The 21,945-nt window shown below is 46.7% G+C and overlaps 1 protein-coding gene and 1 long non-coding RNA gene across 7 annotated transcripts in view; one reads left to right on the top strand and one right to left on the bottom strand.

Moving 5' to 3' along the window:
• The window catches only part of TPST1 (tyrosylprotein sulfotransferase 1), a 95,069-nt gene extending 73,865 nt beyond the window's left edge, over positions 1–21,204 (bottom strand). The window contains exons 1-2 of one of the 6 annotated variants that reach the window (XM_039460341.2): positions 14,665–15,027; positions 14,268–14,424 (exon numbers count right to left, since the gene is read on the bottom strand). The gene's annotated coding sequence lies outside the window, so the exon portion shown is untranslated. Of the gene's footprint in view, positions 1–11,078; positions 11,206–14,267; positions 15,028–15,373; positions 15,600–21,183 lie in introns of those variants that run through there. The other 5 variants (XM_074390277.1, XM_074390278.1, XM_039460340.2 and 2 more) reach the window with 5 other exon arrangements.
• Positions 15,690–20,307, top strand: LOC141582417 (uncharacterized). The gene is made up of 3 exons (XR_012515251.1): positions 15,690–16,079; positions 16,241–16,515; positions 19,152–20,307. It is a non-coding gene; the product is annotated as an uncharacterized LOC141582417 (long non-coding RNA).
• Positions 21,205–21,945: the final 741 nt, after the last annotated feature.

The raw sequence follows: 21,945 nt of genomic DNA, 5'->3' as shown, positions 1-21,945 counted from the left end.
AGTGACCTCTGCTCTTGAAAAACAAAGACTTTGACAGACAGATATGTAAACAATGACAATAAAATGTGATCAGTGCCTCAGTGGAAATATGCAAAGGGCCAATGGGAGCATCATGAAAAGGAGCATGTAATCCACCTGAGGAAGCTGTATGCTTTACGAAAGTAGGTGGGAAGACCAGGTGCAGCAGCTTGCCCCCGTAATCGCAGCACTTTTTGGGAAAATGAGATCAGAACATCATTTGAGCTCAGGAGTTCATCAACAGCCCAGGCAACATACTGAGACCAAAAAGAAACGAAACTGAGAGGGAGGAAGGGATATTCTAAACCAAAGGAACTTGTGTGCAAAAGCAAAATGGCAAGACAGAACACAGCATGATTAGGTAACAGAAAGTAGTTTAGGAGAGCTGGTGTATAGGCTGCAAAGAAAACTGTGTAAGTATCTGTGATCTAATCCTCAGAAGGACAGGTAAGATCTGGACACAGGAAGCACTCTAAGCTGCAGGTACACTATGACCAAAGACACAGATGTGCAAAAGGAGAAGCATGGGTATGAAACAGCTAGAGTGCTAGTTTAGCGAGGAGAAGGGTATACAGTGGGAAACAGACAGCAACCAGACCACACCTATACCAAAATAATTTACCCTGAATCCTCAGAAGGCAAGTGTGACAGTTAATGTTGTGTGTCAGCTTGGTCAGGCTTTGGTGCCCAGTTGTTTGGTCAAACACTGGTTTATATTTGGCTATGAAGGTATCTTTTAGATGTGATTAACATATTAATGAACAGATTTTTAGTTAAATGGATTACCCTCCATAACACAGGAAGGCTTCATCTAACAAGTAAAGGCCTTAAGAGCAAAGACTAAGGTTTCCTGAGAAAGGACAACATAGAAGCCCTGCCCGTGTGTCCAGCCGGCTACCCAGCAGAATCTGGAGTCAAGATTGTGGCAGGTTAGGTCTCACCAACACAGGCCTCCATAACAACTGTTTCAGTACTGACTGGGTGGTGAAGTTAAATATTAAAGGCTAAAAAACGCCATCGCCCTTATACAACGGGGGGAATGTAACAAAACCCACCAATAGTTTTGCAGAGGCCTTTCCTGGACCTTATAGCATGGCAAAATAATGAAGGATTTTTTTTTTTTTTTGGAGACGGAGTTTCGCTCTTGTTACCCAGGCTGGAGTGCAATGGCGTGATCTCGGTTCACTGCAACCTCCGCCTTCTGGGTTCAGGCAATTCTCCTGCCTCAGCCTCCTGAGTAGCTGGGATTACAGGCACGCGCCACCGTGCCCAGCTAATTTTTTGTATTTTTAGTAGAGACGGGGTTTCACCATGTCGACCAGGATGGTCTCGATCTCTCGACCTCGTGACCCACCCGCCTCGGCCTCCCAAAGTGCTGGGATTACAGGCTTGAGCCACCGCGTCTAATGAAGGAATTCTTAACAGGACCCATTTAGGATTAAATAAGTTTTATGAGGGGTCTGAAGAAACTCCCCAGGCCTCCACAAACAAGTTTACTGGAGATCTGAAGGAACTCCCCAAACCTCTGTGATTTAGCAGGTGATAAGATAAGGGTAATCACCCCAGCACCTAGACCTATTTAGATTACGTAAATTTACTGAGAGTCCAGGAGAAGGTCTTCAGGACCCAGATCTTAGTTACAGATTAAAAGAAGTTAATCACTTACATCTTTAGATGAATGCACACTTACACATAGACATATTGGTTAGAAAGTATATAAGCTCTGAAAAACAGTAATTTTAAGTTGGTCTGGCGATAATTCCAGGCCTCCCTGTAACCGGTTACAGAAATAAAAATTCTCTTCCTCCCCAGTGCATCTGTATCTCGTTACCAGGCCGCAAGAAATAGCAGCCCAACCCTCAGTTTGGTCCTGGAACAAGACTGCAACATCAACTCATCTCTACCCAACTGCCCTTTGAATTTCAGACTTGCCAGCCCCACAATCGCATAAGCAAATTCCCTAAGATCAGTCTCTTCCTCTCCCTACCACCGGCCCCTCCCCGTATACATGTGTGGCATTGTGCGTTATTCACCACTCTAAATTCGGTGAGTTCCCTTCCAATCCACTAGCAAAGCGGTCAGTCCTAATGGTTTGCCTTGCCGTAACTACTGGTTCTGTTTTCCTGTAAAACCCTAACAACTGGGCTTCGGTTTTGTTTTTCTGGAGAACCCTAAGGAACACAGTAAATATACCTGGGGAAATGACTAACTACATTAAAAAATACATTCCAAGAGGCAAGACTTCCAGCTACAGCCTAGTGAGAAGGTAGTTAATTCCTCTTCCCAAAAACCAATGATAAAGCTGGGTGAAATGGGCAAAACAACCCTTTCAATGCTCTGGAAATCCACCAGAAGAATAAAACAACCTGAGAAGCATTTATGCTTGAAAAACTGCTAAAAAGTGGGTAAGAACCAGGAAAGTCTGTGTAAGGCTACTCCCATCTCACCATCTACCCATTCAGTAGGTAGAGAGGTTCTGCAAGGCAGAGCAGGGCAAGGCAAACCGTTAGGACTGACAGCTTTGCTACTGGCGTGGAAGGGAGTTCACTGAGTTTGCAGTGGGGAAGAACACACACGCCCAGCTGCATTGTCAGAGTAAGTGATGGAGTTCAATCCCAGCCTGACCATCACGGTGAAACCTCGTCTCTGCTAAAAATACAAAAATCAGCCGAGAGCGGTGGCGCGCACCCGCAGTCCCAGCTACTCAGGAAGCTGAGGCGGAAAAATCACGCGAACCCGGGAGGCAAAGGTTGAAGCGACCCAAGATTGCAACACTGATCTTCAGCCTGGTGACAGAGCAAGACTAAGTCTCAAAAAAAAAAAAAAAAAAAAAAAAAAAAATATATATATATATATATATATATATATATATATCCTTACCAACAATTCAACTGTAGGAAAACAAGATCAGAGACACAAAATATTCACCAATCAAAAGTCAACATGCAAGGTGTCTACATGACTAAAGCAGCAACCAAGAGTCTCTGATATCCCCTAATGTCTTGCCATTAAAATACCCCCAGTATTCAAAACGAATTTTGAAAAATAAAAAAGAAACTTCAAATTCCCAGCAAAATACATGTAAAAACTAAAACTGAAAATTTATTTGTAATGCATTTCCTTGCCCAAAAACATACACGTACATCATTTTAATGGCTGCCTCATTCTCTACTGAAATGACTTAACAACATTTATCTGGCCAATTCTCTATTATTATTCGCTTGTTTTTAAATCTTCATTACTGATATATTACTATGGTATGTTCTTATATTTACAAACATCTTTGCACGCATAATTGTTTTATTAAACTAAATTTTAGAAGACAAATTGTTCAGTAAAGGAGGGTGAAGTGTGCTTGATTTAACAAATTTCTCGTATCCAACATCCAAATCTAACGAAAAAAAAAAAAAATTCTGTTGCCTCTGCTTTCAAAACATAGTCAGAATCAGACTACTTCTCAACACATCCACTACCACTGCCAGCATCTTGCACCAGGCTTACTGACAGGTATTCTTACTTCTACTTTTGCCCACTAGAGCCTGTTCTCAACTCAGCAGCCAGAGGGGTCCTTTTATTAATAAAACAAAAGAAGCTGAGGTGGGAGGATTGCTCATGTCCAGGAGGTTAAGACCGCAGTGAGCCATGATCACACCACTGCCCTTTAATCTGGGCAACAGAGCCAAATCTCAGCTTTAAAAAAATTAAATAATTAATTAGTTAAAATAAAACAAAATACAACAAAAAGATTGTCCCATTCCTCTGCTCAAAGCTTGGTATTTGTTTACTAAATGGTCATTTAAAGACTTATTTTAAGGTATCCAACACCAAACTATGTTAAATTTCTCTGCCTCTTTTTCTACCGTTTCTGTCAGGAAATCCCAATAGGCATCCAAAAAGTAGTACTAATTGATGATAATAGCTTAGGAGTCCGCTGTTCAAAGTAAAGTAATTGTGAAGGCACCCCTAACCCTCAGAGGTTTCATGAGGGCTCAAATGACGGCAACTTCCTCTTTACTGAGGGATCATTTAGGGCAAAGAAAAGCTCGCCATATATTCAAGCATACTTGATAGCTGTCAAATGACACAATTTGGGGTGATTTTCTTCAAGTTTTAATTTCTGCTGTATTTTAAATGAAACATTAAAAGACATTAGCTTCCTGAGATGTTTAATGGGCGTTAGATAAAAATAAAAAATAAAAAACTAAAAGACGTTCGCTAAATGCACATTAATTAACGGGGGGAGAGTATGTTCCAGAGCCCCTTCAAGATATCTGAATACAAGCAAATAATCAAAGACCTTGTAAGGGACACTAAAAAGGAAAAAGAAAGGGGTTTTGGCTGCTCCAAAAACATTCTCACTATTTTTCACTAAGCTTGTGAAGTCTAATTTTCTCTCTTTGGAGGTTTCTTAACTTGCAGAATCAGTCCTAAGAGGGGTCTTTAGATCATCTACATATAACGCTCTCATTTTATACCTGTACAAACCGAGGTGCAGGTAGCACACTTTACTCACTTCTCTAACTCTTGCCCATTCTTCAAAGGGCACTTTTCACTGTATCACATATATCCTACTTGCTCTAAAAGACGTGGAATGCCTGAAGCCCACAGACTTTGCCTATGTCCCATCCTCTACCAGAGCACGCTTAGCAGAGCACCAGCTCACCGTGAATACTGAGCCTACAAAAAACATGATTCCTAACCAAACTGGGAAGTACCTTTTTCTAGATGAGAGACACTATAGACTTTGAGGCTCTACTCACACTGTTACACTGATTCTTCTCAAATTCTAAGAAAAGGTACTCCTCTGACTGAAGAAGTGCAGTAAAAGCTGGTCTGACCGTCAGCCTGATAGACTGAAACACTGTGTGCGTGTGCTGTCTACACGCATGGGTGCATGAGCATGCACACACAGATACAGGCCGCTATCAGTTACTTTTATTTATTTTTTTTATTTTTTGGGACTGTGTTTCATTCTGTCACCCAGGCTTGAGTGCAATGGTGCAATTTCCACCTCCTGGGTTCAAGCGATTCTTCTGCCTCAGCCTCCCCAGTAGCTGGGATTACAGGCACATGCCACCGTGCCCAGCTGATTTTTGTATTTTTAGTAGAGATGGGGTTTCACCATGTTGCCCAGGCTGGTCTTGAACTCCTGATCTCAGGTGATCCACCCACTTTGGCCTCCCACATTGCTGGGATTACAGGCATGAGCCACCGTGCCCAGCCCTCTTTCCATTCCTTTTAAACTCCACTTTGCTGTATTTTCAAAGAAGCAGATCAATATTTTCTCAACTAGGACATTTATAGAGCTAAGGCTCATCTAAAAAGAACACCAGAATGTTCAGGCTCAGTTTTATGTCCAGGGGAAAGAAAAAGCATTGAAACACTGCAATAAACATATGAAGAATCACTATTAATAGGACTGCTCTTTCCCAGCAGGCCAAATGAAATAGACTCCCAGAAATAATAGTTTAGAGAAGAGAGTGCTGACATTACATTTCTAAACTTACATATTTGCAAATTTTATAAAGTAAGAGTGCTAACCAAAAACAGGATCAGTCAGCAAAAGCAGAGGTACAGAGGTCAGTAGTCAGCAAGGCCATGCCCAACACCCAGTACACACACACAGGCCCAGGAACACACACTCAAGAGCACATCTACCACACTCTGCTGTTTTAATCAGGAAAGTGGCCATACTCTAGGTCCAAAGAGATGCTGGTAAATGTCCTAGCAAAAGATCAATTATAGAAATGGAACAACCCCCGTAAAAACTTTCTTTCCGGGCCGGGCGCGGTGGCTCAAGCCTGTAATCCCAGCACTTTGGGAGGCCGAGGCGGGTGGATCACGAGGTCAAGAGATCGAGACCATCCTGGTCAACATGGTGAAACCCCGTCTCTACTAAAAATACAAAAATTAGCTGGGCATGGTGGCACGTGCCTGTAATCCCAGCTACTCAGGAGGCTGAGGCAGGAGAATTGCCTGAACCCAGGAGGCGGAGGTTGTGGTGAGCCGAGATCGCGCCATTGCACTCCAGCCTGGGTAACAAGAGCGAAACTCCGTCTCAAAAAAAAAAAAACTTTCTTTCCTCTGTTAATCACTAGCTCTTTCCTCTGTTAATCACACTCCCATGCCCATTCATGATGCCAGTCAATGTGGCAAACAGCAACAGCCAACACCACTGTGCCTGCTGACTGAAGGCCAGTCTGTATCTGGTTTCTCCATTTACTTCTAGCCTGTTAGCAAAAGGAAAAATGATTATATCACATGCTTGAACTTGCCAATGAGTAAGTGCACAGAGACTGATTCTGAATGACAGCTTTGCCATGCAGTAGAAACTTCAAATCTGACCCAAATGTAACAATTGCTGGAAGATCCATTCTTGTGTCAGCTCATGGTCAGAGCCCCAACATGGGAACACCTTTGCCTAGCTGCACGTTAGGGGCTGACGAGTACCAATGGCAAGAAGAATATGGTACACACAGCTGACAATCTTTGAAAGTCAGCTGGGACTCACTTCTTAAAGGAGCAGTAAACTTCAAAAAACCCCATACCAAGAACTGGACCTAATGCCTAGATGACAAATGGAGACAGGAGCGCAGGTTAAACTCAAGCATAACCTTCGTAAAGGTTCAAGTTAAATGAAATGATGTCTCGGTGTTGCTTGAGGAATATCTGAGAGCAGGCGTGTGTGGAGGCATATATGAAATTAGACTGCCATGGGTTCATTGTTGAAGCTGGGTGATGGGCACTTGAGGGCTCCATATAGCTATCTCCATTTTGGATATGTTTGAAATTTTTTGTAACAAAGAGCTAAAATGAAATAAAACAAAATAAAAAATTTAAGTTACCAAGTTCCAAACTTCTCAGACCTCTAAGTCAGGAAGTCATTGTTGGCTAAACTATTTATCTTCTAGATTCATCAACCTCATGTTTACTGATCTGTTTCAACCACCCATAACAAGAACACAAAGAAAGTAAATTTGTTCAAGTAACATATTCTCATTCAGTAACTCAAGTTTACGCCATTTTTCTACCAACCTTGTAACTTTTTTTCTTTTTTTTTTGAGACAGGGTCTCGCTCTGTCACCTAGACTGGAGTTCAATGGCATGTAGCTCACTGCAGCCTCCAACTCCTAGGCTCAAGTGATCCTCCCGCCTCAGCCTCCTAAGTAGCTGGGACTACAGGGGCATGCAACCATGCCTGGATAATTTTTTGTTTGTTTCTTTCTTTCATTTTGTACAGGCAGGGCCTCCTTATGTTGCCCAGGTTGGTCTTGAACACCTGGCCTCAAGTGATCATCCCATCTCAGCCTCCCAAAGTGCCGGAATTACAAACTTGAACCACCACACCCAGCCCCTCATAACCTTTAGAATGAAAAGTAACTGAATAGAAAAAGTAAAAGAGAAGATGGCATTTAATAATATAAAAGAAGCCTGGCGTATTAGAGTCAGAAGACCTGGGCTCTAGTCCAGAATCAGTTTTTTCTTAGTCACATGGTACTAGATAAATCACTGAGCATCAGTTCTCTCATCCACAAAACAGAGATAATGATAATCAAACCCTTCTTCACAAGTAATTAGAGTAAAAATTATGAAAGGAAGAAGACAGAGTAGGGAGCAAATGCAAAAGAAAAAGGGACACCTGCAAGTTCTCTCTCACAGCGCTGTGGGGCAATCACGTGGAAAGCATGTGAAGGGGCTTTTAAAGAACAGGGGACCGGGGCACCCTTCCCACACTTTCTCCCTCTCATCCTCCACCTCCACCTTCACCTCCCGCCACTCCTCCCACGCAGCCTGACCCCCAAGAACCATTCCCCATTCACACCACGCCCCTCCACACCTGGCATGCTGCCAGCACCATGCCACTTTCTCTCCTTTACACATATCTCCTCAGTCAACCTGTCCCTGGCTGCTCTTTTTCCATCTTCCCCACCACAAAAATCAATTGTTCCCTCTTCTGTCACCTCAAAGCACATGGTTAAAAACACATCAGTTTGCACACATACCACTGTATTGTAGTTAGTTCACCTCACTAGATTATTTAAGTTCATTTAAATCACAAATTAAAACCCATTCATCATTTAATATGCAGCAGGTAAAAGAATATCAGATAAAATATAAAGCTAGCAATTTATAGATGAATAAGCAACTAGTGAAACCTTTCTTAAATCTCCTTAAAATACCTATAAAGTCATCCGAAACAAAGGAAATAGTCAACAAATAAACATTAAAAATGAAACAAGGGACTATGAATAAACAGAAAGAAAGCAATCTGGAAACAAAGAAACAACTTTGCAATTTTGATCATTGCCTCAACAAGGTATTTTGCAATCAATAAAATGATCACAAAATCCATAGCAGAGAGGAAAAACAGTTTTTCCAAGTCTTTGGAAAGGAACAGTCCCACAGATATTAACTGCTAGAATACTAAGAGTAATCAATGACACAAAAGAAAAAAGCCAGGTTAAAGAAGTCAACTACGTATTCAAACTTATGGTTCAAAAGCAAACATCAGGAAGCAGTGACCAAAGATTAATTCACAGTGCTGCACCCCCTCACGCACACTCCTACACTCACCCTGCTTCATCTACAGCCAGCTCCCACTTATACTCTTAATGACTCAAAGTGATGTGCAACCAAGACTTCTATCCCAGTCTCAGACTTGATCATCTAAAGGCTAAGGGACAACTCTGCTGGATGTTCACCGGCATGTTACATTCACAGCAAACGGAACCCACCTTCCCTAGTAGAACTCTTCTACTCTTCCCTTTCCCCAATTGGTCACTGAACCACTTTCTGATTCTCAAGCTCAAAATTGGGGAATCTTTATGTAGTTTCTCCCCTAACCTCTCCATGAGTAACAGGTAAAGTCTTGTCAATTCTTCCTCCTTCATCCCCCTTTACTTGACTTCCCTCTGCTTTTTCCCTTCTGTCAATTAGAAAAAAAAAAATCATTTTTTTTTTTTTTTTTTTTTTTTTTGAGACAGAGTTTCGCTCTTGTTACCCAGGCTGGAGTGCAATGGCGCGATCTCCGCTCACCGCAACCTCTGCCTCCTGGGTTCAGGCAATTCTCCTGCCTCAGCCTCCTGAGTAGCTGGGATTACAGGCATGGGCCACCATGCCCAGCTAATTTTTTGTATTTTTAGTAGAGACGGGGTTTCACCATGTTGACCAGGATGGTCTCGATCTCTTGACCTCGTGATCCACCCGCCTCGGCCTCCCAAAGTGCTGGGATTACAAGCTTGAGCCACCGTGCCCGGCCAAAAAAAAATCATTTTAACCCTTATCATCTGCCTTTCTCACAAGAACTCCACAGCCTCCTAAACGGTCTGAGTTCTGACTTCCTTCCATCAGTTCAGTCACTAGCCTGTCTCAGGAATGGTGATTCTTCTTTTCCTTCACTAACTTCTCTCAGGAATGATCTTTCCCCTTTTCTCTCCTTTCTTCCTCTCTCTCTCCTTCCTTCCTTTCAATGCAGTGTCACTCTGTTGCCCAGGCTGGAGTGCAATGGCATGGCTCGGCTCACTGCAACCTCCACCTCCCACGTTCAAGCAATTCTCCTGCCTCAGCATCCCACGTAGCCGGCAAGTAGCTGGGATTACAGGCACGCGCCACCATGCCCAGCTAATTTCTGTATTTTTAGTAGAGATGGGGTTTCAACATGTTGTCCAGGCTGGTCTCAAGCTCCTGATCTCAGGTGACCCCACCCGCCCGCATTGGCCGCCCAAAGCATCAGGACTAAAAGTGTGAGCCACGGCACCCAGCCAGGAATAATCTTTCTAAAATGCAAATATATTTACGATGTTACCTTGCTTAAAACTCTGCCACAACTTTCTACTTTTTTCAAGAAAATCAAAACTCCTCACCATAACATTAATATACGGTCCTCTCAGACCCAGCCCTTGTCTGCCCCTTAGCCTGTTTCACCACCTTCCACCCCCAGTGCCACCGTCACCCACCTGAAGCATCCCTTCCTTGTCTGAGTCTCTGCACACACTGCAGCTTTTGCATGTCTCTCTGCCTGATAACTCCCACTCACCCTTCAGCACTCCAATTCAGTGCCATCTCTCCTGTGCAGCTTTCCTGACAGCTCTCTGCCACATATGACACAGGTGTCCTTCCTAGTGCCCTTGTACTTACCCTGTCATATCACGTCTCACATTACATGGTTACTTTGTTTTTCTAGTAGACTGTGAGCTCCTTGAAACTAGAGACTTTTGAATGAATTAATGAATTTTAGATTGCCGGTAAGGTAATTATGGCTGTAATTAGATTCTATAAGTGTAATTAGTTGTGAGTTCTTGGGACGTACTGATGATATCTTATCTTCTTCAGTTTCCCCATAGTACATAACAATATACTACAAGCATATTAAACAATAAATATGCATTGACTGATCCTGCTAAAACTTTTTCAACAGAACCGCAGACATCTAATGCTTTCCTAGGATTAAAACATTAGTCTTTTCTTCTGGTTCCAGTGTTACAACATGGTTTGACTACATTTAGAAACACTAAAAATACAAAGTTTACCTCCTGTTTTTTCCATTTGGCCCTCGATCTTCTACTCCACTCCCTTTATTATCAATCTATTTCATCTGCCTCTATCATCACTTCACACTCTCAATGATGAATGAATTAAAATCTGACTTTTCTGCAATCTCTCACACTGGCTGCAACAAATTGTAAAGGAACATTTCTGTTCTAGAATTTTACATATAAGGAAACTGAGAATCAGAAGAAATAACTTCCTTAATATATGGCTACATGGCAAATTATTCACCAAGCTGCAACCCAGGTCTTACTGTATACCATGGTACTTCCCAATCATTATTATGCTTGGCACGAACAAAAAGTCAGGTATGCAACAATTATGGGGCAAATGAAGTAAATTTAAGACCATCTGCTATTATTTATAAGGCTTTCATTAGCATATAGTTTTTAAGAACGCACCTAGCTTTTGAACTGTATTTTCTCCAGAATTATCTTATCATGACCATCTCAGATCCAATTAGAATGACAGAAGAAAACTCTAAATCCATGTAGCCATTATGCTTTACTTACATAAATGAGCAGGATGCATATTTGCACACTTTCTGCAAGTCCCTGAAGATTTCATCTGGGAGAGATTAAGAATGAAGAGCTGGCCAGGCGTGGTGGCTCAAGCCTGTAATCCCAGCACTTTGGGAGGCCAAGGCGGGTGGATCACGAGGTCAAGAGATCGAGACCATCCTGGTCAACATGGTGAAACCCCTTCTGTACTAAAAATACAAAAAAATTAGCTGGGCATGGTGGCGCGTGCCTGTAATCCCAGCTACTCAGGAGGCTGAGGCAGGAGAATTGCCTGAACCCAGGAGGCGGAGGTTGCGGTGAGCCGAGATCGCGCCATTGCACTCCAGCCTGGGTAACAAGAGCGAAACTCCGTCTCAAAAAAAAAAGAATGAAGAGCTGAGGCCGGACGCGGTGGCTCAAGCCTGTAATCCCAGCACTCAGCACTTTGGGAGGCCGAGGTGGGTGGATCACAAGGTCAAGAGATCAAGACCATCCTGGTCAACACGGTAAAACCCCGTCTCTACTAAAAATACAAAACATTAGCTGGGCATGGTGGCACGTGCCTGTAATCCCAGCTACTCAGGAGGCTGAGGCAGAAGAATTGCCTGAACCCAGGAGGCGGAGGTTGCGGTGAGCCGAGATCGCACCATTGCACTCCAGCCTGGGTAACAAGAGCGAAACTCCATCTCAAAAAAAAAAAAAAAAAAAGAATGAAGAGCTAGCTTTGGTCTCAAGAAATAACAAATATACACAGAGGCTAGAAACTAGCCTGGCAAATAGCTCTAACTTTCTATAGAGTTTCCAAGTTTAGTTTTGCCTTAGCCTAGTCACTCTCATATGGAAGTAGGTTCCACATGTTTGTTGTGGGAAATTATACTTCCAACTCAAAGTTACTTGGAGCTAGACTTCTGTGATGTGCTTTAAGAAAAGCTGGGCATCAAATCTTTGTTCAGAAAACACTATTATGACCAGACGCAGTTGCTTATGCCTGTATTACCAGCACTTTGGGAGGCTGAGGCAGGCGGATCATTGAGGTCAGGAGTTCAAGACCAGCCTGGCCAACATGAAGAAACCCTGTCTCAACTAAAAATACAAAAGAAAAAAATTAACGAGATGTGGTGGTGCACACCTGCAGTCCCAGCTACTGAGGAGGCTGAGGCAGGAGAATTGCTTGAACCAGGTAGGCAAAGGTTGCAGTGAGCTGAGATCGCACGACTGCACTCCAGCCTAGGCGACAGAGGAAGATACTGTCTCCAAAAAAAAAAAAAAAACCACCACTATACAAACAATTTATATGGGCAAAACTGAATTTTCATTTTCTTCTTACACCTTACACCTTTCCAATAATTTTAAAAATACACTGGCCAGCCACAGTGGCTCATGCCTGTAATCCCAGCACTTTGGGAGGCCAAGGCGGGTAGATCACCTGAGGTCAGGAGTTTGAGACCAGCCTGATCAACACAGAGAAACCCTGTCTCTACTAGAAATACAAAATTAGCTGGGCGTGGTGGCACATGCCTGTAATCCCAGGTACTCAGGAGGCTGAAGCAGGAAAATCACTTGAACCCGGGAGGCAGAGGTTGTGGTGAGCCGAGATCATGCCACTGCACTCCAGCCTGGGTAACAAGAGTGAAACGAAAGAAAAGAAAAGAAAAGAAGATAAAAGAAAAGAGAAAAGAGGCCGGGCGCGGTGGCTCACGCCTGTAATCCCAGCACTTTGGGAGGCCGAGGCGGGTGGATCACGAGGTCGAGAGATCGAGACCATCCTGGTCAACATGGTGAAACCCCGTCTCTACTAAAAATACAAAAAATTAGCTGGGCATGGTGGCGCGTACCTGTAATCCCAGCTACTCAGGAGGCTGAGGCAGGAGAATTGCCTGAGCCCAGGAGGCGGAGGTTGCGGTGAGCCGAGATCGCGCCATTGCACTCCAGCCTGGGTAACAAGAGCGAAACTCCGTCTCAAAAAAAAAAAAAAAGAGAGAGAAATGTTTATGTATGTGCTTGAAGGGGTCTATGTGTAGATAAAAAGGGAAGGAAAAGGTAATCACATTTGAAGTACCAAGCATCCAAATACAGTTAGTTATACAGTAGGCAGATGAAAATTGGGACCTGAGGTTCAAGAGAGATGGGGACCAAATAGATATTTTCGAAAACCATAAATATACAGGTGCTATTTGAAGCCATGAAAAGAAGTGTAATCACATAAGGAAATTAGAGAATTCAGAACAAAAATGAAACCCTAAGGAATACCACGTTAATCTGAGAAGACTAAAAAAAGAAAAAGGAAGCATCAAGAAAAGTTTTGTTTTGGTCTGGATGGTAGAAACCTGAGGATATATGTCGTCCAACAGAAAAAGAAAGAAAGAAAAAAAATATATATATATGGGGAGAGATCAAAGACGTTAGCTTTAGAAAGGAAGACTCCTCTTCCTCTGAGATCAAAGGAAAGGATATTAGAAATCAGATACAGATAGGCACAAACAAAAATTACAGCTCCTTAAGAGTTCAGGGCTGATGCCCACCAATTTCTTCTGCAAAGTTAAGAGGCAAAATAAGCAACGAAGAGAAGGCGACACAGGGCAGAGTCAGAGAAGAATGGTAAAGATCTATGAACAGCCATTTAGATTTTAGGATGAAAGAGGAATCTAGAGGGTAAGTCAAAGGATCTCCAGGATCCAGAAGTGCAGAAACAGCACCTAGCAGCTTCGTTACATGATTTTCGCCAGCCTGCCCTGGGATACCAGGAGCAGAAAAAGCTGACTGATTCATCCAGGCTTGAGACCATCAGAGCAAATGTGGCAAGAATAGCACAGGGCCAATGACAATGCTTTTACCACTTTAAAAAGTCAAATGTGGCCGGGCGCGGTGGCTCAAGCCTGTAATCCCAGCACTTTGGGAGGCCGAGGCGGGTGGATCACGAGGTCAAGAGATCGAGACCATCCTGGTCAACATGGTGAAACCCCGTCTCTACTAAAGATACAAAAATTAGCTGGGCATGGTGGCGCACGCCTGTAGTCCCAGCTACTAGGGAGGCTGAGGCAGGAGAATTGCTTGAACCCAGGGGGCGGAGGTTGCGGTGAGCCGAGATCGCGCCATTGCACTCCAGCCTGGGTAACAAGAGCGAAACTCCGTCTCAAAAAAAAAAAAAAAAAAAAAAAAAAAAGTCAAATGCATTTTACTCTTTTTAAAAAATCAACTCACTATTTCCTCCAAGAGCCAGTGTTTGGAGAGGGGGAGGGAGAGGAGTGGATAATTCCTCTTTCACTCTTAGAGAACTTGTCGGAAGTTTCATTCTTCAGCGTATCTGATCTGTACAGCAGCTGATTCCAGGAAATCCAAATCCTGATTCCTCCTGGATCTTAAAAGATGAAAATTCATTGCAGCTCCCTGGACAGTCCAGCTAATAAATAAACCCGGGCAACGCGACTGACATCCTCTGCCATTTCAGCTGGGAGGTAGGGGCTCTTTCTGTCCTAAAAGAAAGGTTCGCTAAACTGCAGATGGGGACGGAGAGAAGATGGGGAGTAATCACACTGCAAAGCCCACTGACTAGCACCCTAAGAATCCTGTACAGGGCAATTAACGTAAAACAACACACGACACACGGAGCGCAGAATTCTGCTGCTTCCTCACGGAGGCAGTAAGTAATCGACCACTTGATCGCCGTCCTGGAGCTGGCCGATTTCTCCTGCCATCTCCCACACCATTCTTCAGGCAGAGTCAAGTCCCTGCGGACGCCGGACCTCGTGCCACCCACCATGCGCCAGGCCTACTGTGTGCTAGACCCTGGGCAAGGCGCTTGGCGCGTTTCGGGCTGCGGCTCGCGGAAGGTCGAAGGAAGACACGACGCTACGGGTCCCGGCCGGGCGCGGTGGCTCACGCCTGAAATCCCAACGCCGTGGGAGGCCGAGGCTGAAGGATCGCTCGAGGCCAGGAGTTCGAGGCCAGCCTGGGCAACAGAGAGAGATTCCATCCCTCAAAAAAAAAAAAAAAAAAAGCGACGGATCCGGCGTTCCCGAGCGGGACAGCGTCTGGAGGTCTGAGCGCCGGCGGAGGCGGCGGCCGCGGCGGGGGGCGGCCACGGGCGGGAGGGGACGCGGGCCGCGGCGGAAAGGCGCCTGCGGGCGAACGGGCGAGCCCGGGGACACGCGGAGCGGACAGCGTCCGGGGGGCAGGGGCCGGGGCCGGCCGCGAGCAGGGGCGGACGGGCGCCGGGGAGCGCGCGGGGAGGCCCGGGAAACGCCGGCCCCGGGGGCAGGGGCGCGGGCGCGGGGCGGGACCGGCGGGGGGCGCCGCGCCCTCCTTACCTGGGACGCGCGAGGAGCCGCCGCGCCGCCGCGCCGGCATCCTGGGCTCGGCCGCCGGTCCCACCGCCCTCGGCCGGGGCCCCGCTCGGGAGCCCGCCGTCGCCGCCAGGCGCCTGCAGCCGCAGCCCGGCCCGGCCCCGCGGAGCAGCGCCGCCGCCACCCGCACCCGCGGCCGCCTCAGCAGCGACTCCCGCGGTCGGCGCCTCGGCGCGGGCCGCCGGGGGCCGGGGCGGTCGCGGGATCACACGCGCGCTGCGATTGGCTGAGCGGGCGATGTGTCGGCCGCTCTGATTCGCGAGTTCCGGCCGGCTGCCCGCCGAGGGAGGCGGGGCTGACGATGGCGCTGGGTCCGGCGCGCGCCGAGGGGCGGGGTCCGACGTCGCCGCGGGGCCCGCGCGCGCTCCCGAGGGGCTTCGCGGCGGCCCGCGGCCCGGCCGGGTGGTTGCCCCGGCAACGGCGCGCTTGCCCCGCAACTGCGAGCCCCGACCCCACGTGGGCGGCCGAGAGGCCGTCATCTGTGAAACCCTAGGACAGGACGAGAAAACGCGCTTTTCCTGGAAATCCCGCTCCTCTGCCCGTCCCGCGCCCCGGACCCCACCTCTGCGCGCTGCTGGCGGAGGAGCCGTTTCCCGGGGGAGATAACGCCCGAACGCAAACGGCCAGCTCGCACACCGTTTCCTCCGCGCTGGAGTGCGGACCTGCAATGGTAGATTCCCTCCCAACCACGGGGGCGGGGGGAGGGTGCTGACCTCCCAAAAGAAAGACGTGAAAACCAGAAAGGGAGAAAAAGGCGAAGAAGCAAAAGAAAGGTGGGCGAAGGGCTGAAATGTCACGAAACCATCCATTCATTTTAGTTTCTTCCTACAGGCACGTCTAACTCAGGTTCTGTCAAAGCAATTATTTCAAAGCCATTGACATAGAGTAGAAAAGGCATCTAAAAGCCGTATTCAAAATTGCTGTCTACTGCACTTTGGGAAGCCAAGTCTGGTGAATCACCTGAGGTGAAGAGTTCGAGACCATCCTGGCCAACATCGTGAAACCCCTTCTCTACTAAAAATACAAAAATTAGGTGGGCGTGGTGATGGACGCCTATAGTCTCAGGTACTCCGGAGGCTGCGGCAGAATTGCTTGAACTCGGGAAGGTAACTACCTTCTTTTGCACATGGTATAATATTTTCAGAGTTCATCCATGTTGTAGCACATATCAGTACTTAATTCCTTGTTATGGCCAAATAATATTCCAGTGAACGAACATCACGTTTTTGTTTTTTAGACAGTCTCACTCTGTTGCCAAGGCTGGAATGCAGTCATGTGATCTCGGCTTACTGTAACCTCTACCTCCCAGGCTCAAGTGATTCTCGTGCCTCAGCTTTCCCTGGAAGAATCAGGGCTTACAGCCTGTTTCTTCCAAACAGTAGCTGGAATTACAGGCATGTGCCACTATACCTGGCACCACGCCCAGCTAATTTGTGTATTTTTAGTAGAGATGGGATTTCATCATGTTGCCCAGGCTGGTCTCGAACTCCTGGCCTCAAGTGATCTGCCTGCCTTGGCCTCCTAAAGTGCTGGGATTACAGGCATGGGCCACCATGCCTGACCCAACATCACCTTTTATTTATCCATTGATCCATTGAGGGACATCTGTTTCCACCTTTTTTGCCTGTTATACATGATGCTGCTATGAACATTTATGTAGTTTTTGTGTAGACCTCATTTTCATCTTTACAGCAATTGTCCAAGGTACATATTATATCTCATTGTATAGATAACAAAACTGACTGGGTATTGTGGCTCACACCTGTAATCCCAGCACTTGGAAAGCCCAGGCAGGAGGATCCCTTAAACTCAGGAGTTCTAGGCTACGGTGAGCCACGATGGCACCACTGTACTCCAGCCTAGGTGACAGAAGGAGACCTTGCCTCTCACTCAAAAGAAAAAATATATGTGTGCGTGTGTGTGTATATAGGGATAAGAAAATTCACTGTAAGAAAAAGAGAGAAAAAAAGAAAATTCACTCAGACTATAGACAGCAATTTTGTTTGTTTGTTTTTGTTTTTGTTTTTTTGAGATGGAGTTTCATTTCTGTTGCCCAGGCTGGAGTGCAATGGTGTAATCTCAGCTCACTGCAACCTCCACCTTCTGTGTTCAAGCACTTCTCCTGCCTCAGCCTCCCCAGTAGCTGGTATTACAGGCACCTGCCACCACGCCCGACTAATTTTTTTGTACTTTTAGTAGAGACGGAGTTTCACCACGTTGGCCAGGCTGGTCTCGAACTCCTGACCTCAGGTGATCCCCCTGCCTTGGCCTCCCAACGCGTTAAGATTACAGGTGTGAGCCATCATGCCCAGGCTTTGTTTTGCTTTTAGTGACAGGTTCTCGCTGTGTTGCTCAAGGTAGTCTCAAACTCCTGGCCCCAAGCAATCCTCTAACCAGTCTCTTAATGTTAAGCAAGGGCCAAGTTCCATTCTCCTTTCTACATTTCACACTTCTTCAGAAGGACTCACCATGACCTCAGTAATACAGAAGCCACCACTGGTGCACAGCCCTGACAGGCTCTCTCCACAAAGTAGAGATCGAGATTGGAGATGACGTCCCATACTGCCCAGAAGATCCTCCCCCGCCACCTATGAGACCTGGAAAAAATTGAGTAGCCAGGTGGGGAGCTGGCACTGGCCCTCCTAGCACGTATTGAACTATAAGAACCAATTCTAGACATGGGAATTCAGTAAGAACAAAGGACACGATTCTTTCAGTGAAACTCACATGGCAGGATGTCTCCCTGAGCAGAACAGTTACAGGTGACCAGGGGGCTACACTGTCTGTAGCTGACAGGGTCCAGCCTTTGAGGCAGAAGTAAGAAGCAGCTTGATCTGAAGCAAAGCTCGGGGTTATTGAGAACCAGATGAACTTTTCATGCTTTCTAAATCTGCCCCCAACACATATAGTATATGTGCTAGTAGGAAAAAAGACACCAGAATATAGTCATTTTTTGTTTTTTGTTTTTGAGACGGAGTTTTACTCTTGCCCAGGCTGGAGTGCAATGGCACAATCTCAGCTCACTGCAACATCAGCCTCCTGGGTTCAAGCGATCCTCCTGCCTAAGCCTCCCAAGCACCTGAGATTGCAGGCATGTGCCACCATGCCCTGCCTGGATGGATGGATGGATGCATGGATGCATGCCAATTTTTTTTTTTTTTAAGATGGAGTCTTGGTCTGTCACCCAGGCTAGAGTGCAGTGACACAATCTCAGCTCACTGCAGCCTCTGCCTCCTGGGTTCCCAGGTTCCAGCGATTCTCCTGCCTCAGCCTCCTGGGTGACTAGGATTACAGGTACGCTGCACCACGCCCAGCTAATTTTTCCATTTTTTTAGTAGAAACGGGATTTTGCCATGTTGGCCAGGCTGGTCTAGAATTCCTGGCCTCATGTGATCTTCCCGCCTTGGCCTCCTAGAGTGCTGGGATTTCAGGTGTGAGCCACTATGCCTAGCCTTTTACCTTTTTTTTTTTTTTAAGAGATGGGATCTTGCTATGTTGCCCAAACGGGTCTTGAACTCCTGGGCTCAAGCAGTCCTCCCACCTTGGACTCCCAAAGTGCTGGGATTATAGGTATGAGCCACCACACCTGGTCATAACTTTTTTTCAAAGGAAAACGCGTTCCTGAAAAACTGTCCAAGCCTATATGCACATCTGGTTCACATGACATTTCTATTCCTCTGCGTAATTTAATGAGCCTTACAGATTCTGAACCCTCTTTCTGTGTTTCTGTTTTCCCTCCCAGGCCGTACCTCTCCAGGTGATCAGCCCAGAATTAGATAACCTCACTAGAGAGCATCAGCCAGGTGCAGTAGCTCACACCTGTAATCCCAGGACTTTGGGAATCCGAGGCAGGTGGATCTCTTGAAGTCAGGAGTTCAAGACCAGCCTGGTCAACCTGGTAAAACCCCATCTCTAAGAAAAATACAAAAATTAGCTAGATGTGGTAATGCACACCTATAATCCCAGCAACTCTGGAGGCTGAGGCAGGAGAACTGCTCGAACCTGGGATGAAGAGGCTGCAGTGAGCTGAGACTGTGCAGTGCATTCCAGCCTGGGCAACAGAGCAAGACTCTGTCTCAGCAAACATTAAAAAAATATAACTTCACCTAAGAGTCTAGATGGCTTTACCCCCTTCTTCAGGCAACTCAAAGGGCTCACAGCCTGTTTCTTCCAGACAGCCTGCGTAGCGCTGGCACAGCCAAGAGGAGGAAACGGACCAGGGCTTGCTGCCCTCCCAGTGAGAGCTGCAAGTCTCTCCCGTCTTGGCCAGCCTTTGCACAGCTTCTGCCTTGGGAATTCATCTCTGGAGAAGAAAACCTGGCCAAGGATGAGTGAGGACTCCTTATTACAGCAGTCTCACCTCCTGGAGGGAAAGTATATGCAACACACCTAGGCATGTGTGGGCTTTGAGAACTGAAAATGCAGCATCAGCCTCCAGCACTTTTGCCATTCGGGTTGTCGGCATTGCTTTGCTCTTAAGAAGAACGCAGGCCGGGCGCGGTGGCTCAAGCCTGTAATCCCAGCACTTTGGGAGGCCGAGGCGGGTGGATCACGAGGTCAAGAGATCGAGACCATCCTGGTCAACAAGGTGAAACCCCGTCTCTACTAAAAATACAAAAAGTTAGCTGGGCATGGTGGTGCGTGCCTGTAATCCCAGCTACTCAGGAGGCTGAGGCAGGAGAATTGCCTGAGCCCAGGAGGCGGAGGTTGCGGTGAGCCGAGATCGCGCCATTGCACTCCAGCCTGGGTAACAAGAGCGAAACTCCGTCTCAAAAAAAAAAAAAAGAAGAACGCAGGTTTGATCTTGGGCTTCCAAAAGAATTTGTAAAATAAAAATAAATAAATAAAAAATAAAAGAAGGACACAGGCTGGGTGCAGTGGCTCATGCCTGTAATCCCAGCATTTTGGGAGGCCCAGGCGGGTGGATCATGAGGTCAGGAGATCAAGACCATCCTGGCCAAAATGGTGAAATTCCCATCTCTACTAAAAATACAAAAACTAGCCAGGCATGGCGGCATGCACTTGGAGTCCCAGGTAGTCAGGAGGCTGAGGCAGGAGAATCGCTTGAACCCGGGTGGCGGAGGTTGCCGTGAGCCGAGATTGCACCACTGCACTCCAGCCTGGGCACCAGAGCGAGATTCCGTCGTGAGATTCCGTCTCAAATAAACAAATAAATAAGAGGCCAGGCACGGTGGCTCACGCCAGTAATCCTAGCACTCTGGGAGGCCGAGGTGGGCAGATCACGAGTTCAGGAGTTTGAGACCTGCCTGGCCAACAACGTGAAACTCCATCTCTACTAAAAACACACATCCATCTCTACTAAAAACACACAAAGTAGTCGGGTGTGGTGGCACGTGACTGTAGTCCCAGCTACTCAGGAGGCTCAGGCGGGAGAGTTACTTGAACCCAGGAGACAGAGGTTGTAGTGAGCAGAGACCAAGAAGACGGTTATATCTGTCAACCAGCACCACAGGGCCTGGCAGTGGATGCATGGACGGATGGATGATGCATGCATGGATGGATGGATGATGCATGCATGGATGGATGGATGGATGAACAGTAAAAGCTGCAATTAATGAAGGCCAGCAGGGCACAGGAGAGGGGACCCAGGAAACAGAACAGGAGGACACGTGTCACTCAGAGTCCTGCTGGGGAAGGCCAGGGAGGCGCCAGGTGAGGACTCCAGAGCCAAAGATCTTTGATGGAGAACTGAGAGTTAAACTTTTACCCCACCTAAAAGCCCTGGCTAATTTGGGACAAGATGAAACACTTACCTGCACACAGCATCGAAGAGCCGTGGGCGGTGGGAGGCACCACACAGTTCTTTTGAAGCTTCTGGGATACAGGGATTTAAGGCAGAAAGAAAAGGGTGATATAATTTAAAGAAAAAGAAAAAAATGAGCAGGACTCCTGACTTTCTCCACCCCTAGATCCTGGAAAACTGGGCAGGTCAGGCCCCTCAGCCACATCATCATTTGAAAATGAAAATTCAACCCAGCCTATGAGCAGGCATTTTCCAAGTGGCTACAGAATTCCTGCACCTTCCAAAAATACCTCTTCGTGCAACTCTTGCCAGGGAGAGAGGGCCACATGCCCAGCAGGCTGGAGCTGACCAATTGGGCTTCCTGAACCCGGGAGCTGACACCACGTGCTTTGCAGACCCCAAATTCCGGAAATGCCCACTGCTCCATGGGGAAACCCAGCCAGAGAGCTGTGCTGTGTCCCAGGCTGAGAGCAAAGCATCCTCTAGTTTTACTTACAACCAAGGAGACTGTGGGCTTCCAAGAATGGTTTCCAAAGCTGACCATGCATCTAAACTACCTGCATAGCTTAGTAAAGTAAACACCAGCCTCTCAGCAGTTTTAGGAAGCAGAAGCTCTGGGAGGAGCTCCCCACAACCCCCACAGTGAGTCAGGCATAGTGACTGAGGGGCAGCATTAGTGTCTTCAGAGAAACTGGTGGGTGTTACACTGTTTCTTGAACTGGGTGTAATTAGCTGGTTTATTTACTTTGTCAAAATTCATCAAGCTACATAC

This window comes from Saimiri boliviensis, chromosome 20, assembly GCF_048565385.1.
Source record: "Saimiri boliviensis isolate mSaiBol1 chromosome 20, mSaiBol1.pri, whole genome shotgun sequence".
In the NCBI taxonomy this organism is placed as follows: Eukaryota; Metazoa; Chordata; class Mammalia; order Primates; family Cebidae; genus Saimiri; species Saimiri boliviensis.
The sequence above is the reverse complement of the archived record's forward strand: the minus strand, read 5'-3'. Positions and strand labels throughout refer to the sequence as shown.